Below are 23,511 nucleotides of genomic sequence, written 5' to 3'. Positions count from 1 at the left end.
AGCCCTGGAAAAAGGCCTCCCCCTTGCTCTCCACCAAATTGTGCAGGGTGCAGCAGGCACCCACAATCAGGGGGATGTTGTTGGGGCCCACATCCAGGTGGGTCAGGAGACATCTCCAGCGTCCTTTCAGGCGGCCAAATGAGCGCTCCACCACCTGGCGCGCGTGGTTCAGGCGCTCATTGAAGCGCTCCTGGCTAGCGGAGAGATGGCCCGTGTACGGATGCATGAGCCAGGGCCGGAGGGGGTATGCCGCATCTGTGATGACGCAGAGGGGCATGGTGGTGTCCTCCAGAGGGATCTCCCACTGGGGGATGTAGGTCCCCGCCTCCAGCCGGCGGCACAGGCCCGAGTTCCGGAAAACCCGGGCGTCGTGGGTGCTGCCAGGCCAGCCCACATAAATGTCCTGGAAACGTCCCCGGCTGTCCACCAAGGCCTGGAGGACGACAGCATGGTAGCCCTTGCGATTCAGGTATCATCCTCCACTGTGATGCGGGGCGCGGATGGGGATGTGAGTCCCATCCAGAGCCCCGAAGCAGTTGGGGAAGCCCAGGGTGGCAAAGGCCGCGATGGTGGCATCTGGGTCCCCCAGCCTCACGAGCCTGTGCAGGAGCATGGCGTTGATGGCACGCACAACCTGCAGGGAAAGCACATGGGACAGCACCAATGAGGGGTGAGCAGGGTGTGCGTGGCCCTGCCCTGCCCTCCCCCGCCCTCCCCTCCCCTCCTCTGCCCTGCCCTGCCCTGGCCTCCCCTCCCCTCCCCTGCCCTCCTCTGCCCGGGCCCCCCTCCCCTGCCCTGCCCTCCCCCCGTGGGTTCTCTTAGCTCAATGAGGACAGCCCCGACGGTGGCCTTGCCAACACCAAACTGCTGCCCCACGGATCGGTAGCTGTCTGGAGTGGCCAGCTTCCAGACAGCGATGCCAACCTGTTTCTCCACTGTGAGGGCACGCCGCATGGCGGTGTCCTGGTGTCTGAGTGTGGGGGTGAGCCACTGGCACAGCTCCATAAATGTCTACCGGCTCATCCTGAAGTTCCTGAGCCAGCGGTCGTCGTCCCACTCCCCAAGCACCAGCAGCTCCCACCAGTCGGTGCTGGTGGGGTAGCTCCACAGCTGCCGGCGTGTGAGGCGGGGGTGGGGGCGGGGTGCTGCAGGGTTGGGGGTTGAGCCCTGCTGCCCTGGGGGCAGCTCCTCCTCCGGTGTAGCAAGGAGGTGCTCAGCTGCCTCCCGCATGGCATGGATCAGGGCAAGCCCTGCTCCTGCCGGGAGGGCTGGGTGGACCTCTGGCTGCTGCTGCTGCTGCTGCTGGGGGTCCATGACTGCGTCGCCCGGGGTCTGTGTGCCTATAGCTCCTCAGACCGCGTGCTGTGCAGGCTGAGTGTGTTTGGGAGGCGCCCTTTAAGGGAGCGGCTATTTGTTGCCCCGGAAGCGCTAGTCCGCCCTGTGACCCTGTCTGCAGCTGTGCCTGGCATCCCTATTTCGATGTGTGCTACTTTGGCGTGTAGACCTTCCCTCGCAGCGCCTATTTCGATGTTGGGCTGCGCAACGTCGAAGTTGAACATCAACGTTGCCAGCCCTGGAGGACGTGTAGACGTTATTAATCGAAATAGCCTATTTCGATGTCGCTACATCGATAATAAGCTATTTCGATGTAGGCTTCACGTGTAGACGTAGCCATTCTGGATCAGGATGCTACATTCCAGAAGGCTGTAGGTGACAGGCCTGTCCTTTCCTATAGAGACCCTCCAACCTGAGAAAGATTCTCACCAGCAATCACAGGCTACACCACGGTAATACTAATCCTGGATCCTTCCCTTGCAACAAACCCCACTACCAACTTTGTCCACATATTTATTCTGGGGGGTACCATCACTGGACCTAACCATGTTAGTTACAAGATCAAAGTCATGTTCTCATGCACTTCCAGCAACATTATATATGCCATTATGTGCCAGCAATGCCCTTGCCCTATGTACATTGGACAGACTTGGCAAAACCTTCACCAAAGAATAAATGGACACAGAGCAGACATCAAGAAACTCAAGACACATAAACCGGTCAGTGAGCACGTCAATGGAGTGGGCCATTCTGTTAATGACCTGAGAATTTGTATCCTAGAGCATAAATAATTTAAATACAGTTTAGAGCAAGAGATTTGTGAGTTAGAGCTCATATTCAAATTTGACATAACACCTGGTAGGAATAGAGATATCAATTACCTCACACATTACAAGGACTGCCTCCCTTCCTTAGATGCTTATAATTATCTCAGACAGGACAATTAACATCCCCCCACCTCACATCCCCCTCCTTCAATCCTATTTGATTTGTCAATTTTTATTGCCTTTTTTTTTTTGGTCCTCTTTACTTATAAATGTCAGTCTGTATTGGAAATGAGATTGATCTGATGAAGTGGGTCTGTTCCATGAAATCTCATTTCCAAATAAATCATTTTGTTAGTCTTTAAAGTGCTACATTTCTGCTGCTTTGTTTTGTAAGAAAATAAGTTTACTTTCACCCCAGAATAGAACCACACAACTGGAAGGAATCTTGAGAGCTCATCATCTTGTACCTTGGACCACAATCCCACCTGACTCTTTCAACCTCATGGGCCCAGATCTTCAAGATAGTTATCTGATTAACACGCACTGCTTTCAATGGGAGTTAGGCGGCTAAACATGTCTGATGATACAGACCATGATTCCTCTGTCATCTTCATATTTTACTCCCACACACACACTTTGCCCACAACTTCAAACATCCTAAAAACCACAAGCAAAACCTTCCATTAGCCCCACCAGCCTCCCTGATTGGTACCCAGTTCCCCTCATCTCAGTGCATATACAATCAATCTGCACTGGATTGACTTCCTTCTTCTAAGCTTGGTCCCCTTTGTGCACCCTTCCATCCTAGCCCTTAGCAGAATCTCCAGGAACTTTCTTCCAGCCAGGTTGAAAGGTCTCCTTCTCTGATAATCTCACAGCGACTGCTAGGGTGGAATGGATTAGTGACTGAAGGAGACTAGGAAAACTGACCTCAAAGCCTAGGGAAGTTGTGTAGCGACAATAAGCACAACTAAAGGTCCAAGTTGTAGGCACAAGGTTGGGGAGCTATTGCCAAAGAGTTGATATCAGGACTCTGGCTGATGGGAAAAGCATAAAGATCAGAAGGGCTATAGGCCTGATTATGAGTCCATGACACATTTAAATGAAAAGCAGCATTTTAAAGGTTTCCTGCTTATTTATGTGACAAGCATTCCTCTTTTCTAGCACAAAAGCAGCTATAGACAAAATGATCTGTATGGCCCTGTGAATTCCCAATCTATTCACCATTCCACACTGCCAAGAACCTTGCCTCATATGAATGTTCTTTAATACGCAGCATCATCAGCTCTCAAATGGCATGCACCCAAGAGAGCTGAAAAAAGATCCCATGAGACTAAGCAGAGCTATCATTGCACACCATCAAGGCACTGGCGGATGGAGAATGTTCTTTCTTTCAGCAAGTCATTCTCCCCATCAAGCTCTCAGCAGTGTATCAGAATTCTGTCACCAGCAACTAATCTCAGGCATCTGCACATACGACGGCCCAGACTGGTACTGAGCAGTTGGGAATAAATCTCAGTACTATGTAATGGAGCTGGCAGACAATTATTTAAACACTTTCACTCACACCCAAAAGAACATCACCTCTTAAAAATATGAGTGGTTCCTCAGTTAGGCCCCCATTCTTTCTTTTAATAAAATAAGTGCATTACTTGGGCCAAATCTGTAAACTGACCACTTCAGCTGAGGATCTGGCCTTATATTTCAAAGAGCTCTACAAACACCAGTCAGGTGATCAGCACAAAAATCTTCTATGGTATAGATCTTGCTTTGACCCTTTATCCCCATTTTACAGATGTGAAAACTGACATAGAGAGCTTGACGCAACTTATTCACAGCTACAAAGTCAAGAATAAGAATTCCTGAGCTCCTAAGCTTCTGATCAATCCCGTGCATTTTACTAAAGGTTGAACATCTCTAATCCACAACCTTCTCATTTGGCAAACTCCATAATCCAACATGATTTTAGTTAGCAGAACGTCCACTTATCATAGGTGTGGCCAAGTTTTCCTTGGTCCCATGAAGTTTATTTACAGCCACCTGTCCTGGCTTTCAGCGTTCTGTGCTGCTATTTAGCTGTAATTTACCCCTAAATGTCTTCCAGGAGCCCAGTAAGCAGTGGAAGCGTTGGTAATGTGTGCTAGTAAATATTGACCTCCATGTCATCCAGCAAATTCTTTCATCCAGCACTGGTCAGGTCCTCAGGGTGCTGAATGAGAGAACTATCATGTATCATTTCTTCTTTCATACTTCCAAGACATCATGGCATGGAGCCCTTGCCTCTGACTGATGATGAGTGATTTGAGCTACTTCTAGATCCTGTCAGCAAGGGAGTAGGCAAAGTGCACAAACATTTTCAAAGTTTGCATCAAAGGGTGTTTTATTTGATCCACACCACTTGGCATATTCTTATTGCCAATGCTGTCAGAGCATTAGCAAGACAGTTGAATGCTCAAGAGTGCTTCAAGGTCTCACATATCCACAGAGTTAAAGTTAGATCTTCATTATGGCAGCATTCCATGCTGTTCCTAATCTACTAACAAGACAGTCTGCCCTAAACTTATCTGCTTTTTCACAAAGTCAAAGCATGATCAATAAGTGGTCAGCAGCAATCAAGATTATGGCAAGATAACCAGCAAAAGTCTGCACATTATCAAGGTGTCCTTCAAGAAGACTTCTTAAGATTCAGGCTGATACGATTCAATCAATCTGACCCAGTATTTTTATTAACTGGATTTTAAGAACCAGATATTCACAGCAACCTCTAAAAATGCATGCAAATAAAGCATACAAATTTGCACAGCAGAACACAGCATGCAGCCAAGCAAACAAATGATACTTTTTTTAAAAAAATGAAAGTGTTCTCCTGTATGTTTATCCTTAGATGCTCCCTGCAGGGGGAGTCACAATCTATAATGGGCCAAGTATAGGGACAATGCATTCTTAGTGTCTCACACACCTGATTATGGGCTGTGAAAATCTGACCCTACACCTCAGGAACTTTGCTGTTTATGTGTTTGGCATCTACTGTCAAGGTATAAAACCAGGTCTAAGAGGTACCAGAGAGGTCGCCATGTTAATCTGTATCTTTGAGAACAGCAAGAAGTCCTGTGGCACTTTATAGACGAACAGATATTTTGGAGCATAAGCTTTTGTGGGCAAAGATCCGTTTCATCAGATAGCATCAGATGCATCAGATGAAGCGGATCTTTGCCCACGAAAGCTTATGCTCCAAAATATCTGTTCATCTATAAGGTGCCCCAGGACTTCTTGTTGTTCAGGTCTCAGAGGGGTAGGCTTGTTAGTCTGTAGCTTCATAAAAACAGGCAGTCCTGTAGCATCTTAAAGAATAACAAATGTACTTATTAGGTAATGAGCTTTCTTGAGTGAGGCCTGAAAATCTGAAGAAGTGGGTCTTACCCACGGTTATTCTTTAAGGTGCTGCAGGACTGCTTGCTTTTGGTAAAACCAGGTTTGTATTTCTTTAAACAAGAGCATCTGCTCTGTAAGTCCTCATTTAAAACCACCTATAAACCCAAATCAGTAAACACATGCACTGTGCAAAACAGTTTTGCTAGGGATCTCTTTCTGAGATGAACAGGTTACAAATGGGCAGCACTTACATAACTGAGATATAAAACAAAGCAAAGGAGCAGCAACTGCAGTTCTCAGAAAGTTTAATCCCATCTGCCTTTTGGTACTGACAGAGCTGCGGCTAATGACAGATGATGCAGTCGTCTTCAGCCAGTGTGCTGTGGCACGCCGGTGTGCCATGGGAACTGACCAAGTGTGCTGTGAAATTTCATCAATTTCCTCTTGATGCAACCCTTTTGCAGAGTCATGGGAGGGGTCCAGGGGTGGGCAAACTGATGACCCTGAACCAGCCTTGCTGCGTTAGTTCCATCTGCCATGGGTTGGTAAGTTCCTCCAGCCTCTCCCCCACCAAATGATCTGAGGGGAAATGCTGATCCCGCAGGAGCCCAATCACGCCAGGAGGCAGCTGAAATGCTGCTTCCTGCAAAGCAGGCTGGCAGGGAGCCTGCTCTCCACTCCTCTGTGGCAAGGAGGGAGTGGGGGTGAGAGCCTGTTGGAGCTGTGATGCAGTTTAAATGCCTCATCCCAGCTCCAACGGGCTGGCGGGGAGGGGCGACGTTTACAAGCAATTGATTCAGCTGAAAAAAGTGGGTGTGCCATGGAATTGTCTCCTGGCAGTGTGTTGTGCTACTGAAAAGGTTGGGCACCACTGCTCTACTGTCCTGGAACTCCTGCTCCATATTTAATTTGGTGTTCTTAAGCGAAACACTTCTTTGGAACGCTATTTTTCTTGGTAAATGAAAGGGAAGTTTCATTTACATTTTGCAAAGCTGGGCCGTGTAGTCAGATGAAGACATCACCACAGCAGCTTTGCAAACTTCCTGCAGTATTCTTGTCTAATGATGTGTATTTGATTTGTTCCCAATAAACAAAGAAAACTCCAGACAAGGTGGGATCTTCCCAAGACAGAAACGTTGGCAGCCAAAGCACCACAATAGACTGTCATTAATGAATAGGGTTTAGGGCTGTTGGAGGTTCCCAGGCCCAGTAACTTGCAGGCATTGAGGGAGGATTGTTCCTGCCAACAAAGTAGTGTTCCCACTTGCACTTGCTGTGGCAAAACTTTGTTGCTTTTGTGGGGTTGGGGGTTAAGCATCCACGAACAACAGAAGTTTTTTGTCGAGCAAGTGCAAGTGTAGACACACCCTACATTTCTCAATTTTTCCCATCCTGGTGAGATGTAGCTAGGCTAGGGGTGGGCAATAAAATGACAGCACTTCCCTGGGTTTAGCCCCTGGTGGGCCACCATCAACATATTTACCTGTGCCTCTGCAGGTATAGGCAATTGCTGTTCCTGTTGGCAGTAGAGTACTGTTCCTGGCCAATGGGAGCTGCGGGAAGTGGTATGAACCAGGACACACTTTCCTGCAGATCCCATTGGCTGGGAATGGCAATCTACTTGCTTATACCTGGGGAGGGACAGGTAAATACAGTGGCTGCAGTCCACCAGGGCTCATGCTGGGGAACCAGATCCGGCCTTAGCAAGGCTGATGTAACTTTTCAGTATAGACCAGCTCTCAGACTTACAATCCTGATATTTAAGGTACTGAACTAGGACTCAGGGGATCTGACTGCAGTTCCTGTTTCTGCTGCAAACTCCCTGTGTGAAATTGGGCAAGTCAGTTAATTTTTCTGTGCCACGTCTACATAAATAATCCTTCCTTTGCCTTCCATCCTTCCTTTGTCTTGTCCAAGTAAGTGGTAAACTCTTTGTTGCAAGACTGTCTTAGTATGTGTCTGTATAGTGCCTAGCAACATGGGGCCATGATCTGAGCTGGGTTTCTCACAATCATAACAAGTAGGGATAGGGCCTTTCAATAAAGGTTATTTTCTACTAGAATTACCGGGCCAAATTTATTCCTGAGATAATTCTATTAAACCTTGATAATGTGAGTGGATTCCTATTTCATGCCCAAAATCATTCAGGTAACTCTTGTGGTGCTTTTTGTTGGACTGAGTCATATAATTACTTGAGGGAATTACCAGTGGAAAAGAAGTCAGTTTGCTGTTTGCTAGGTGCTATAGGAATGCCCATAGAAGGTGACATCTTGCCACCGCTGCTCAAGTGCTTGGAACAGAGTGTGTTTTGAAAGTACTTATACATCTGGATACCGGCTTTTCAAATTCTTGGGTTGGTTGCCTACCAAAAATTGCAAAACACTGTTTCTTCAATGGGAGTAATGAAGCCCATTGTTCTAACCCCACCTCTGCAAACCCTCTGTTACAAACATGTATAAATTACAATTGGGTCACATCACTGAAAGGAGGAACGCTATGTGGTTTACATCAAGTTAATCCACTGCCAAAATTTTCATTGATTTATAACCTGAAATGGCAGCTTCAGGCTAGAGGTAAAAGGGGCAGATTACTAACAACGGCTCAGGTCTTGCCAAGACTAGGGCACCTGCTTAGCTTTATGCAAGTGAATAGGCCCACCCACTGCCTTCTTGGTCAAAAAAAGAGGCGCTGGTACTCACCGAATTCCCTGCGCCTCCCCCTCCACCAATCCCATGGCGGGGGCTGCCAAGGTGCTAGAACTCAGTACCAGCAAGTACTGGCACAAAAAAAAGCACTGGACCCACCCCAGGAAGGATATCTTCTCCCCTCGGCACCTCACCCACCATCCCACAGTACCCATGGAATCTCGCCAATGCACAGCCTAGGCCTCCTCAGGGGGCACGCAGGGCTGGTGGAACTCAAGCAGAGCCTCAAGCATTGCAACATTGTTGCAATGTTGAAAATGCAACCTCTCTGCCACTCCCTGGGTGCCTGTGATGAGAGGCCAGTGCCATGAAAGTGCCCTCTCTCAGTGGTGTGTATGTTTTCACGCAGAGTTAATCCAGGCTCTTGGGGTGTATCTATGCTTCAGGGTGGAGGCATCACCCCCATTAGTCCTGACTGAGCCAACTGCTAAATACCAAAACATAGCTGCAGCAGCACAAGCTGCAGGAGCCGCTTGAATATGATCCCATCTGCGATTCGAGGTATGTACTTGGGCAGCTAATCCCATCTGCAACAGCTGCCGCCAAAGGCATACTTCTCCTTGGACCGTACTTGCACAAGTAGGTCTAGTCAAGCTGGGAATTACACCTCCCATTTGAAATGCGGATGAACTTGTAGCCTGGTGTTGCCCCTAATGCCTCTCCTGACCATGCACGACCAGAGGGACAGAGTGGCTTAGAGCCCAGACTCTGCTTTCACTCAGACTGGTAACCCACCCACATTCAGTAGTGAGAATGCAGGCTCAATCATTCCAGCACTGACAGTTCTCCAAAGCCTACGCACAGTTCCCACCACTCCCCTGTCCCCTAGGACAGGGTAATTCCTTCCACACTTCACTGGGAAAGAACAAGAGCAACTCAGCTTACTGCAGAAAAAAAGAACTATGGGTTTTGTCCCCAGTAATTCTAGTGATGTGTGCTGAGGAGTGTGACACCCATGAGGACACAGTAACTTGTAGGTGCTTGCTCACACCTGGGCCAGGTCAGCCTGGTTGCTCACACCCAGTCACCAATCATCCAGGCTAACTGCAGTGAGGACATACCCTTATTCTAGCAACTAAATTCCATGAATGCTAATGCACAAATAAACACACAGAACATCATGAGTTAGAGTTTCACAGATAAGTGTCTTCTGCCACTGACTGCACATAAAATTTGCCATTAGCAACTTAAAGGGACAACTGGATGCACAAATGGGTTACCCACTCTTGAACAAGACTGTGTACTTTATATGCTCCATTACATTCAGTTCCCATTTGAAAATGCAACCTCTCTGTGCTCCAAGGCACTTCACCAAGTGCTAATAAGTTGAAGATACAGGACTCTTAGACATCAAACTAGAGGGTTGGTTGCATATATTTAATCAACAGTGCTTACAATACTAATCCTCTTTGTCAGATTTGGTTCCTGCAGCATAACTAAGAGTAAAAGGCAAATTTTCTAAGTGAGTGCTAGGAAGTTAGATGACTAAAACTTTGAGCATCACTTTGAAAGTTTACCCATTAGCATAGTGTTAATGGTAATGTAGGAGGAAGTGTTACTGGTACATGCCTCACAGCATCCACTTTGGGACACATTTCCACTGTTATACGCTTGAAGAAGAATGTCTCACTAGGCAATTTTTGTTGAACCAAGTGAATTTGTGTTCCTGATATTATATAATGTATGGTTTGAAATCTTTGAAATTATACATTTATGATGTTTGAACAGTAGCATGTCATCTTCCTTTTTTGTGTTACCATGTAAAGAATGTTTAAAATGATATATAATATGCACACAACATTTCTGCTGAATGAATATTAATTTGCAAAGTCAAGCTTTCAAAAGTTAGAGAATGCCAAAATTAAGGTTGCTTGTTGAACCTTAGTTCAGCTTCTCACGCATATGCTTGGCAGAATTCATTTTTTCTATAAATCTGATGAATAATATTCATTATTTTTAAACATTTTCCCATTTTCATTGATTTAAATTGGCCTACTTACCCAAAAGTATGGGTTTCAGGCATTTTTAAACCTTTACCTATTTAAATGTTCACAGTTCTGGGAAATTATCACAGGAATCAGACAATTTTTTAATGACAAGTACACGTTGGGAGTCAGAAAGTTTGTTTCATAACCCCTAAAACACAAATTGTCAATATCACATGTCAAAATTAACCAAATAAACATCCTTAAATCAAACAAATAAATTCTCAAACTGCATTTTGCTTACTTTGCTTATCAGTACATTTTTGATTATTATAATTAGTCTGGGGGGTTTGAAATTGATGTTTGCTCCTCTTTAGCTAGCCCTTCCAAAACTAATACGTGACATCAAGACATCATAAAGCATATACAATAACGAGCCAAATTAAGATTGCATGGGCCATCTTACATCTGGCATTTGCTACCTTTTGAGTGTTTGACTTTAAAACACCAGTGTTACTTTATTAGAGTTTTGAATACATTTGACTTTTCCATAGCTCTTTTCCTCGCTGTCGTTAAAGCATCATTCTGTTTTGCGATCCTTTTTACATAATGTTAACTGGAACCATAAGCAGCCATAGAAAGAAAAAATACATCTACGTGAAACAGACAATCTCTACAAATAAATTGTGTGAGGTTAAATTTAGTAGATGAGACAAGTCAATATTTGAGATTGAAAGCCACTATTATTTGCATTATTGTTTACAAATTATCAGATGCTGCTTTGGTTTTTGGTAAAGGACTATGTTAGCTTTGGAAGATCTAGACATATTTATCCTGCAGGAAGCCAGAGAAAACTGTTGTGTATATGCTTGGCAAGTCATATTGTGTTTGTTTGGGCAGAAAAACAGGAAATTTCTGCCGGCAAATGTCTATCCACTTAAGGTGTTTTTTCCCTTTGTTGCAGTGTTTTTCTTGGCAGCATAATATGCTAACTTTAGAAGTGTCTGAAGGCCTTTCCTAAAGTAGGAGTACAAAATAAATTCCTTTGTATTTTACCCAGTCACATTCCTTAACGTGTGTCCTGAAGCTGCTTTTCCTTGTATTGTGCAAATCAATAGTTTGCCTACAAAGGGCCAAATTCTGATCTTATGAAGATATAAATCTTATCTTATCTTATATAAATCTGATCTTATGAAGATATAAATTGCAGCAGGGGAGGTTCAGGTTGGACATTAGGAAAAAGTTCCTGACTGTCAGGGTGATCAAACACGGGAATGAATTGCCAAGGGAAGTGGTAGAATCTCCATCACTGGAGATATTTAAGAAGGGGTTAGATAGATGGCTTTCAGGGATGGTCTAGAAAGTGCTTGGTCCTGCCATGAGGGCAGGGGGCTGGACTCGATGGCCTCTCGAGGTCCCTTCCAGTCCTACTCTTCTATGATTCTATGATTCTATAAATCAAGAGTAAGTATCTGGATGCAGATAGTTACACCGCAGTAAAATCTTACAGAATCCTTCCCATTAATGCTAGTTATCTACATTTCAATTTACACCATTACTTGAACTCTTCCCTTGAACTGTTGATCAAAAGGAAATGTTTCATATTACCTTAAATATCAGTGGAAGGTTTCATAAACCAGAGATGGGGCTGTGCCCCTGTGTAGCGGCCCAGACTCAAACTCTCACAAAGTCTGAAGGTGTTTGGGTCTGGAATCTGAGTTTGCCCCTTTGGAGACACTGGGACCAGTGATGAAGTTTAGATTGGCATCCAAATGTATACAAAGTGAACACTATTCCTTTTCAGTGTGGGTTTTGATTTCTCCTTGTGGTGTTGTAAACTGTTTTACTGCTTGGGAATGCGAAGGAAAGAAGTACTATTACAATCAATAATGTAACAGGATATTCTAGAACAATATTCACAAGCCCCTGCCTTAAGTGATAAGGAGTGGAGCTGTTGCCTTAAAACACCGCACTGACAGTTTCACAGGGCAACAACTACCTCTGATTTTATGTTACTTATGGAGCCGGGTACACCCCTGGTGCTCAACGATGCAAATAAACTTGTGTTTATAAGTGATGATTCTGAGCCAACCAATGTGATGTGCTGAAACATGGCTTAATGCCACATCTGCATAAGCAGCTGCAGTCCTGGAGCTTTCAACCTCTACCTACTCTTCAGTAAAGCATTGTTTGTTTTGCTACAGGAACTAAGTGCATGTCAATACAGTTCACTCAACAAAGCAGGAAATGCTTTGCAGCCCAAGAGACATATGAGGTCTTCAGGGATTTATGGAGTAGCAGGGCCATTATGTAAGTTGGTGTTTATTGAAGTCAGCCTTAAGAATTGTGTCACTTAAAGGTGTTTATTGCCTGCCTAGCTGTACCTCACTGATGCACAGAAAATTGCATGACCAGAGAATCATCCCCTATTTGGCTGCCCAGCCCCACACAGGACCCCATGAGAAACAGGGCAGAAGATGAACAATCTACAGAGACGACTGAGCCCTGCTGACTCATGGCAGTTGAGGATTAGAGAGTTTTGGGCAATTGTTAGACTACATTGATAGAGAGGGGAGCTCTCATTCCTCCTGCCCAGGTGTTTATGGAACTTGTGGGGAACTGGGAAGAAGAACGTTTCCCTCCACTTTTAGCTGAGGAGGATGAGCTCTCCTCCATCCATCCTTCTCTACCATTTGTTTAACCCCTCTTATGACTCTCTTCCATGCCCTCAACCCTGATGAGCAGCTCCCCTGCTGGTTGTTTACAGTAGCTGAGAGAGGGAGGCAACAGGGGCTCTGGCCACTCCATTGCCAACTCCCCTACAGAAGTGTGGGTTTTCCAGAGAAAATGGGAGAGAAACTCAGCTGGCTCTGCCTGAGCCAAATATGGAATCTTATTGCAATGCTGTGTTGGGCCCTCTCGACAGAAAATTGGGAACCTGCTGGTCTCTAACATTGCCTTTTGAGCAGACACGTCCAGCATGGTGCCAACAAAACTGGTTGAGCAACGGCAATTGTCCTCACTCACAAACTGGTTGGGGAGCATGGCCTGATGGGTATAGCCACAACCCCTTGCTTGCCTTAGGGGTTATGGAGAGGGGTACCCAGGCCTTCCAACTCTACCAAGCTTTGATCCAAGGCCCTTTGTGCTACCAGTGGTATGACAACCAAATCTTCTTAAGCTTTCATTCCTTCATCAGTTCCTCTAGTCCTCCCCTGCCTCTATCAGCTTTGCCCAATGTTTTCTCCTGCTGAGGAAGTGCAAACCACAATGAGTAAGAGGAGGTGAGTAATGTGCAGGATTCATGGGTGGGAAAGAAGGGGATTCTTTGAACTCTGATTGTCTCTAAGGTGGGTCATCCCTCAGGGAGAGCCCCTTTGGGCAGCTTTGTCAGAGGCTTCCCACTGCACTAAGCTGTGTGCTACTGGTCTGCTCACTTCCTCCTCCACCATCCCAATGAATTCACTCCCCATCTTTCAATTCCTGCAGCAGATACAGCATTTTCTGCAGGTCTGGCCTAGCAGGGCTGCCAGAGGCCAACATAATAACTTACCCCTGTTGCCCAGAGTAAGGTTTGTTCCATAAACATTCTGTGGATGCTCAGCACCCACTGACAGCCAAGCTCCTCTCCTCTGCCCACAATGCCTCCCACCCACTGGCTGACCCACTGATCTCCTTCCCTTCCCTCCCAGAGTCTCCTGCTGATGTGAAACAGCTGTTTTGTGGAACTCCAAGGCTCCAGGAGGGATGGGAAGGTGTGGAGATGACTTGGTGCACTCAGGGATGTGGGGGAAGAAGTGGGTGGGGGCAGAGGATTGAATGAAGAGTGGAGTGGGGGCAGAAAGAGGCAGGGTGGGGGGTTGGAGAAGTAGAAGAGTGGGGACAGGAGTGAGAAGAGGTGGGATGCAGGGAGAGACGTCAAGCACCCCCCCATGGGTAGAGCAGAAGTTGGAGCCGATGGTTTGTACCTCATCATAGCAACACTCAGGCCATGTCTACACTTCTGGGAAGATCATCCTGGTCTGGGTTGATCTTCCAGAGTTCAATTTCATGCATCTGGTAGAGACTTGTGAAATCAATCTGTCTGGGGTTGGTGGTCATCCCATCAACTTTCCTTATTGAAAGACAGACAAGTAAGTCAATTGCAGATATATCAATTCTAGCTACACCATTGCTGTAGCTAGAATTGTGTATCTGCAATTGACTTTAAGGTCTAGTGCAGACTAAGCTTCAATCGCTCTTTCTGAAACCCTCAATTTTCTTTCCGCCCTTTCCCTCAACCCAAAGTCTTTAAACCGTCTCACACACACACACTTCCCATTTCAATATGCCTTGGTCGTCCCCTTTGCAATGAAGTGCTCCTATGGTTTCTTTGCTAAGGTAAAACATAATAGCCAACCACAGCTAATACAGGCAGCCTGACGCACATGGGACTGTTGTGCTTATCAGACAGGGTCCTTCCCAAAGCCCAGGAGCTTTACGGAAAGGAAAAGACGTCAACTTCAAGTCCTGTCAAGCCCAATCCACTGCCATGGGCAGCCAAAGCTGTTTGCATGACTGGAGTCCGCCGACACTACTTGACATTAAGCCATGTTGGCTGTGAAGTGAGCAGGTAAAAGTTAAATTAAAACACCTGCTGATTACAGGGTCAACATGGCACTGAGCAACTGTGACTGAACTCGGTTTGAGGCCATCCAAGCGATGGGGAAAAAACGGCCTGTGACTATCCTTTTTAGCTGCCTGCTGGAAGGTTCTGATCTGGTTCCCTTTAGTCAACGGAGAGAATTCAAATAACTTTGAGAGGAGTAAGTGTTGGTCCCTAAATTAACCATAGCTTCACCACAGGGTGACTTGGAAAGAATATCAGTTGTATGAAGGTCTGACAGACCTTAAGATATTCAGGAACCTCCTGGTTGTCGCTGATTCCCAGGTCACTTGGACCTTTGGTGGAAACTTGAGAGTGCAGCTCAGGTCTGTTCACCTCAGAAACATGTTGAAAGAACTCAGATGCACATGCTGCTGCCCTTAACTGACACAAACTCTAACCAGTTAGTCACAGGACATTGCTGTGTGTGCATAGTTGTGTGAACCAATAATGAGTGCATTTTCCGTACCCAAAATCTGTGTTAAAAGGACACTTGTAAGATGTAGAATCAAGCATCAAGGTTAAATATTGAGTCTGTTCTGCTATGGCTGTGGTCTGAAGAAGTGAGTCTGTCCCACGAAAGCTCACCTAATAAATTATTTTGTTAGTATTTAAAATGCTACTTTACTGCTTTTTTGTTTTGATAGTATATAGACTAGCACGGCTCCCTCTCTGTTACTAATTCCTTGTGTGTATGCACTGTGGTACTGAAATTCCATCACGAGGCATCACAGTAATACACACATGGGTCATCAGCAGGTTGGAAACTTAATGTCCACTGCACAGACCTCTGCCGCTTGAACTAACCAGCCGCAATAGGTTGTCAGCCTCTTTGTGGAGCAGCACTGGAGGGAAATTTGACACGTTGCTAGAGAGCTGCACAGACATTCGCTTACAACAAATGTGATACATGGGAATTCTGGGCTCTCCTCCATTCTGTGTCCTGGAGGGCAGTGTTCACTAATGGGCACAGACTCTTCTGCAGGTTTTCCCCAAGCTTCTGCCCCTACTCATCCAACCAGGCCTTGTCTCAGTTTTTTTCTCTTCTCCATCCTGGCTCCTGATTCTCCTCATTTAGGGAGGCTCAATTTCCTCTTCCCAGCCGTGGGATCATCAAAAGCCCAGGAGAGATAATCTCCTTGCTTTCAGTTCCAGCCCAGCTGCAAACTGCAATTACCAGGAAAGCCCTGCTCAGCCCCAAACTGTAGCATGCTCTGTGCAGACAAAGTCTAGGGGAAATAAGCTGGAAAACTTTTGTAACTCTCTGTTGTGCATGTGCAAACTGCATTTTTTTTCCAAAAGCCTATAAACTGGCCAGATTTGGATTTATTTTCACTGAGATGGCAAAAGCCAGATCTTTGACACAAAAATTAACCCCAACCAAATTTCAAGTCTGTTCCAAAGAATTTTTTAACATAGGCAACAAACCATATTTTTCCCTAGCCTTATTCTTAGAAAGAGCTGTACTATTTTGCCTCAAATTTCCAGAAAAAATTCAATGTGAGGCAAGCATCAGCCTGAATAGTTGAAGTTTGGTACAGTTGAAAGCAACCGCAAAAAGGGTATTACAGAAGGAATTGTCAGACAGCCTTAATACTAGATAAGGCAATTATGGGTAGCACTGCCTGTGACATCAGTGGGGTAACTTGAGGTGTAAGGTACTACTCAGTGTGAGTAAAGATATTATGATTTAGCTGTTGCTGACTAAGGCCACATCTACTCTAGCCAGCCTCCTTTTGGAAGGGGCATAGTAATGATGGATTTTGGCAGATGCTAATGAGGCACTGCCATGAATATGCATCACTTCATTAGCATAATGGGGGCTGTGTGCAATTCGAAAGTGCTGGGTTTGAAACGCATGCTGCCCATGTAGATGGGGGCCTTTCAAAGGGATCCCCTGACTTTGAAAGCCCCTTCTTCCTAAAACCAAATAGGATGCAGGGGCTTTCAAAGTCGGGGGTCCTTTCGAAAGGCCCCTGGCTGCACAGTCGGTGTGCATTTTGAAAGTGGCACTTTTGAATCATGCACAGCTGCCATTATGCTAATGAGGTACTGCATATTCATAGTGGCACCTCATTAGCATCTGCTGAAATAACTCATTATCATGCCCCTTCCAAAAGGAGGTGGCTAGTGCAGACGCAGCCTAAGAGCCCAAGTGTCATTTGAAAGTGGATTTCAGACATTCTGACTAAAGGTTATTCAAAAACCAAATGTATATGCAACTGAACCATAGACATTTTAGGTAGAAAAGGTGAGAAAAGTATTGTTGATAATAATTTTTTGCATTTCTGCTTCCTCATTTCTGTGAGGGTTCCAAGGCAGCTTCTGCTCAAGTGCAATGGGTGGCTGTGAGTTAACATATAGATAAAGTTAATGAAGAAATCTTAGCTGAAGATTTTCTGAAATGACAATATCCATATTTTCAGCTAAAAATGTCTGCAGCCCCAGAGCTAGTTTTAGGCCACTCTCTCCTCGGACATTTGTTTATCAATACATTTTCTGTTCCAGACATCACTTGCCCACATTTAATTTGAAATGTCAAGTGGACATGTCATATCCTGCCCTAAATTTCTGTGTAATGTTACTGTGTTCTGCTAAACAGCTGCTTCGTTCTAAACCTGAGGTGGCTGCATTTCAGTAGTGGGCAAAGTGATGCCCAGGTAGCTTGTAAAACATTTCATGATCATTTGTGAGGAAAAGTACTTTATAAGTGCACATCTCTGTATTTAATTTGACACTTTTAACAGTAACAAGCTACATCAGAAAGCATTACAGTGCCCATTTTAATAACAGCCTGTGTCTTTTAATGAAAAGCTAAAGAGGATATTTTACAATTTTTCCAATGTACAGATGGAATAATCCAATTCATACTGACTGGTGTCAGCAGAGGAAGATTTTCTTATTTCCAAATCATTTCCTCTTATTAGACTTCAAGTAGTGCTAATATAAGGAGTGATTCTGATGAAAACTCACCAAACTAATTTCTATATATTGAAGCCTAGAACTGTACTGTGGAAAGTTTAAAATAAACTGGCAGTACACTAATCATGACCTAAAAGTAAAGGTGGGTGGCTCCGTATCAAAATCATATGGGGCATTAGCTATTAACATGGTTTACCGACAGTATGAAAAAAAATGCTGCATTGAAGTTTTTGCTTCATTCACAATTAGAAGTTTGTGTGATATGTGAAAACTTGATTGTACGAGCTCAGTGCATAATAAACTGAAATCCCCCCAATTAATACAGTACTGGCCGTTAAGTAATATTTAATGCAAAGCAGAATTTGGATAATCTGGAATATCTGTGAACAATGATTTCTTCAAAGCTGCAGCTACAATTCCTCTTTGAAATGGCGTTTTTGAAGTTTTCTTTGCATGGCCATAAAACAAAAGACCCTCTGTTTCAAGGATTACATTAAAGGAGTTTTTTTCATGTATTTATTTGTTGGAAGGGTGGTGTTAGGGAAGAAATCCCCATAAAGCTATGGAAGTATATTAAAGCTGTCATTTTAAAGAAGAGAAATGTTCCTTAGATCTCTCTCCAACAGTGAAATATTTTCCGTGTTAATCTTTTCATTGTTTCTTAGCCCACAAATTATCAAAAAGTATGATTTTATTGCTGTTACTCTCTTTGCTTTTTTTTAATGGTTTTTAATGTACTTTTCATCTGGTATGTATTTTTCAGATAAATACTTCAAAAAAGTGACAAGATTTATAGCCATTTCAAAAATTCCACTTCTTATACAAGGCTAGGTTATCCATCTACCTATCTTTGCATTGTCTCATTTGAAATAATTTTAAAGTACCACCTTTATCTTTTTAGTGAAAGACAGGCATTTATACAATATTCTCTGTAATACTTTCTGATGTAGCTGAATGCTGTTGAAGTACCAAATTAAACAGAAAGATTTTGCTATTATGGTCAATTTCTTCATGTAAACAATCCCTTATTTATACATGAAAATCAGCCCATCTTTTCTCCAAGCATATGTGAATACCCACTGAAATTCCATTGGGTTTGAGGTTCCTTTGGAGATTATTCAAGAGAAGAGAGTGTATTTCCACAGTGATTTCATATCTTATATCTGCCATTATGTTTGGGCTTCTTACAAGTAACATATTGGCAAAAAAGAGGAAATTAATATTGATGCAGTCTGTAGATTCAGCAATACAATAACCATTATTTCATGTTTAATTACAAATCCAGGTGGATTTCTCACAGCTGTGTGTGTTGTTCCATTTTATGTAATTAATTGTGACAACTGCTCTCCTGGCTGAATAGAATCGTAATGGCAACTCAACACACATATAATTTACATTTAATAGGTTTAATGATGATGGCGGTTATTCAACAATTAAGCCTTCCACATCTTGATTTTCTAGTTTATATTCTATAATCTACGCTTCTGCACATCGTTCTTGTCATGTTAGAAAATCATGTGACTTCATTCAGTCTATGTAGGAGTGATTTTCCTTACAGTTCATGCTGAGTAGAGTCTGTTTTATTGAACGCTGTAGATCACATTCAAATACAGCCAATGGTTTTTCACAGCCTGGTTGAGTTAGAAACAAATTCATTTGCACTGAAATGTTTCACAGGTCACTTTTGGGGGTGAGATGGGGAGTTAGAGCAAAATTCCCATCACCATTTTTTAATCTGAAGATGTGTTGGAAAATTTCTTTCTTGAAAAAAATTTTCAGTTTCAGATAGGTTCATAACAAAAGCAGACAGTTTGAAACTGAGTAACACCCATCCTGTGCAGAGAGGCACAAGACCTATTCACAACTTGAGTCCTATTGGGCCCTATTTTGGGGGTTTAACTGCTGCATAGGTGGTGCTTTCACAAGGATGGGCTTACCTCTAGTCCGCCCTCCTGAGAAGCAGTGCCTTTACTTGGGATGGGAGGGTGGGGTTGGGGCCAGGGATGAGGGGTTTGGAATGCAGCAGGGGGGTTGTAGCAGGGCAGGACTCATCACTGTGGCACCTTCCACTGGTCATGCAGGAATTAGTTCTTCCAGCCTCTGAAGAGCTTTCTTCTGGCCAGTGTCTCACCCACTGTTAACCGCCTTTGCTTCTTCTCCACCATCTTAACTCAGCACCCACATCCCACCCAGACCATGGTGCCATCCGTCAGGCTACTGCCCTGGTGCAATGCCACCCCTCTTTCTGGGGTCCTCCACTCCCAGGGAATCTAGATCCCCACTTCCCACCTTGCTTCAGTGACCCACTGCCAGTCATCATCTAGCCCCTTACCACAGCGGCAAACTGCAGTCTGAAACGGCTACTCATCATTGGCCAGGGGTTGGACCTGCTGCTTTCTGCTACCCTGCCGGCAGCCCTACTCCCCTCAGGCCTTGTCTGAGGTCCTGCAGCCTGGGAGCTTGCCTGGCCAGAGCTCCCCCAAGCTCTGCTTGCCTTTCCCCCCTGCAGCCCTGCTGGGTGTTAGTAAGTCCCTGTAGCTTCCCTGGCAGCTAGGTGCCTCCTGCTCCATAGTTGGTGCAAAAGTCCTCCCTCCTCCTTGCCTCCAAGAGCCCTCATTTATACAGCTCTCAGCTGAGCCCTAATGGGCTTTTATATGCCTCAGCTGCAGGCTCCACATTCTCAGCCCCCTCCCAGGGCTGGGTTTAACCCTTTCTGGGCCAGTAGTCCCATTTGTTGTATTTCACTGACTCAGGGACCTAGGTAATCAAGGAAAACTGGATTCTCTTCTTCAGTAGGAGATGCAGGTGCTCAACCATGAGCAGCTCTGAAAATCACACCCTGTACTATGTTAACTGCATAGGGTCTTTAAACTGAAATATTAATACTGCTGCTCTACTCACTGAAATTGTCTTGTAATTCATTGGATTATAATAGTGCGATTAATCTGTGTTTTAATTCCTTTAAACGGTGTATTGTGCAAGACACCTAAAAAGCTATCACCATTAAGATTCATAAAAATAAATGAATAATAATAATTATGGCTGTCAATCATGGTTAACTCATGCAATTAACTCAAAAAATTAATTGCAATTAAAATTAATCCCACTTAATTACCCTATTAAACAATAAAATGCCAATTGAAATTTATGTATTGACTATTTTGGATGTTTATCTAACTGTTCAAATATATTGATTCCCATTGCAACGCAACATCTTATAGGAAAATCCTGTGAAAGGTAACAGCTGAAATATGGAAACTGTTTAAGGAGCTGATCCAAAGCCCATTGCAGTCATTGGAAGCCTTTTCATTGACTTTACAAGTCTTTGGATCAGGTCCTCACAGGACACTGAAATGCTCAGCCAAGAGTTAGAACACATAGGGCTTGTCTACTCTAGTTCCCTACTTCAAAGAGAAGATGGTAAGTGGGATTTTGGGAGTTTATTAATGAAGTGCTGCGGTGCATGTGCCAGCTCACGTCTAGCCACGGCTCACCCGCTGGTACTTCGAAGTGCCTGGGGTACTTCAAAGTCCCTATACTCCTCAAAATTTTGAGGAGTAAAGGGACTTTGAAATACCCCAGACACTTTGAAGTACCAGCAGGTTAGCTGTTTGCCTCAGGGTGGGGGGGGTGGAATTTGCTTAATGAAGTCCTGCATATGCACCACAGCACTTCATTAATAAACTCCCAACACCCTACTTACCATCCTCCCTTCGAAGTAGGGGCCTAGTGTAGACAAGCCTGTGGGAAAAGGAGAAGACTATAGCCAGTAGAAGTTGAGAGTCTGACCACCCTACAAGACTTTATCTTCATACCCCTTTCTGTTCCAGTCAGTCTTGCTACAAGGGAGATAATCAGGCTGCCTCCTAGAAGTTACTCAGGAAGTAGAAGCCATGCAAACATAGTGGGATGGGGATTCTGGTGTGCCTACTCTCCTCCTTCCACAACAATGCTGATGTGTTTCCAGCTATTCTGAAAAAGCCTTGAAGCTGCTGAGCAGGGATCTATCTTGGTTTGCCCCCCACCCCCACGCCTCTTTGTCCACCTTCTCTGAGCTCGGCAGGGAGGGTTTTTTTTTTATCTTTGTCTGCTTTGAAGTTAAATTTGCTCACCCAGTTTCACACAGAATGTGGAACTGCAAATGTGAAGGGGCTTTTGTTCTTCTTTTTAAGTATTAGTAGTCTTGGAAAAGAAATTGAAACTCTGGCCCTTTCGCCTGAAGGATTCCCCTTGAAGTAAAATGTAGTTCCATAGGCAATGTTTTTTTACATTGCAAACTCAAGGCTCTTATTCCAGGCAGACAGACATTTTAATAATGGTTTCAATAAGGTCCCACCTAGCTTTTCATTCCCTGACTGGTAACCTAAAATACTGCAGTTGCTTACAGAATTCCATATGATTACCAAGGCTGGCTAAAAAAAAACCAACAGTCCTGTCTCATGTGCAATTTCCAGGTCACTTTCTTCTCTGATGAGGAATGAAAAAGATGCCTGTTCAATTTCTGAGAGCACACAAGCACAGCCCAGGCCCTCAGCTGCGATACAGGAAACCTAGGCTATGTCTGCATTAGACAGTGTCCACGTTACAAATGCATTCCATTGACACTAAATCGATAGAACACGGCACTTCAGTTGACAGCGTTCTGCCATTCTCCCAGGCAGCAGAATGCCTTTCTCAACAGACTCTGTCAACAGAAAGCCAGTGTGGATGCTCTGGGGGACCCTCTGTTGACAGACAGGGTTCCCCAGGGCTGGGTTCCTATACGGAAACAACAATGGTTCAAAAAGGAACAATAGATTTGTTTATGGGTAAATGGCGGGTTCAAGGCAGTATCCCAAAGATGTTGTCTTTAGGCTAGACAATAGGGACCGATCATTTCTGGCTATGGGGGGGCGCTCCTGGGGATAATTACTGATCTGGGTGTGGACAGACCTGGGTTCAATAGGAACTGGAGCAGAGATTTCCCATCAGGCAGTGCTTTCCTGCTTTCTGTATCCCAAAGTTCAGTGCACATCTTCCTTTGGAATCTCCATTCTCCATTCTGTCTCGTCTGCCTCACTTGTCCCATCTTTGACACGCATGAGGCTAAGGGTGTTTCCTTAATCCTATCACCCTTGTCTGTGGGGTGGGGGTTAGGGGAAGGTTAGGTATGTCTTCCCCTGACTTTTCATAGGTTTTTGTATTAGCTTTGCTTCAAGCAGAGGCCAGAGCAGAGAGGTCCTCCAGGCGTACTATGCCCTGAGCTGGTGGGTAACAGGTTTGATTTTGCTCTCACCGGGAATAGCTGCATTCCAGTTGGCACTTACAATATTCTCATGTGACACACAATTACACAAGGCTCAGGCACTTGGACTTTTCAGGAGCTGGAATTAATACCCTGCTTCCTCAACCCCAAGGCAAGGGCCAACCCAGCTTATGAAAGAGAACTCCTTTAGCTGCTTGTATGGACCACCAGACTTTATTGGCCACTAGAGGAAGCCTCAAACACAAATCCAGTGTCATTATTGTGAAGTCACCATAGAAAACAAAGGGGGGCACCACTTACCCAAAGAAGGGGGTGCCATCCATTATGAAGGGCTGTATCTATTCATAAACATGTTGTGACAGCGACTCTTTAGCCACAATGTCTTCCGTCATCAGCTATTCTTCTTAGCACTAAAATAAACAAGAGATGGGGGTCCTCCACTGCCTTGTCCCTTGCCTAGTCATCATTTCCACCAGTGCAAAGCTGGTGCTACAATATTTTCATTGTACACCCCCCAGCATAAGAGGTAAACACTGGAATCTCTGAAAAAGGGCAGGGAGGCCTCACTGCTCCAGAAGCAGAGACACCTGCCACT

The sequence above is a fragment of the Carettochelys insculpta genome, chromosome 3, assembly GCF_033958435.1.
Source record: "Carettochelys insculpta isolate YL-2023 chromosome 3, ASM3395843v1, whole genome shotgun sequence".
Lineage (NCBI taxonomy): Eukaryota > Metazoa > Chordata > Testudines > Carettochelyidae > Carettochelys > Carettochelys insculpta.
This window is presented reverse-complemented; position numbering follows the sequence as displayed.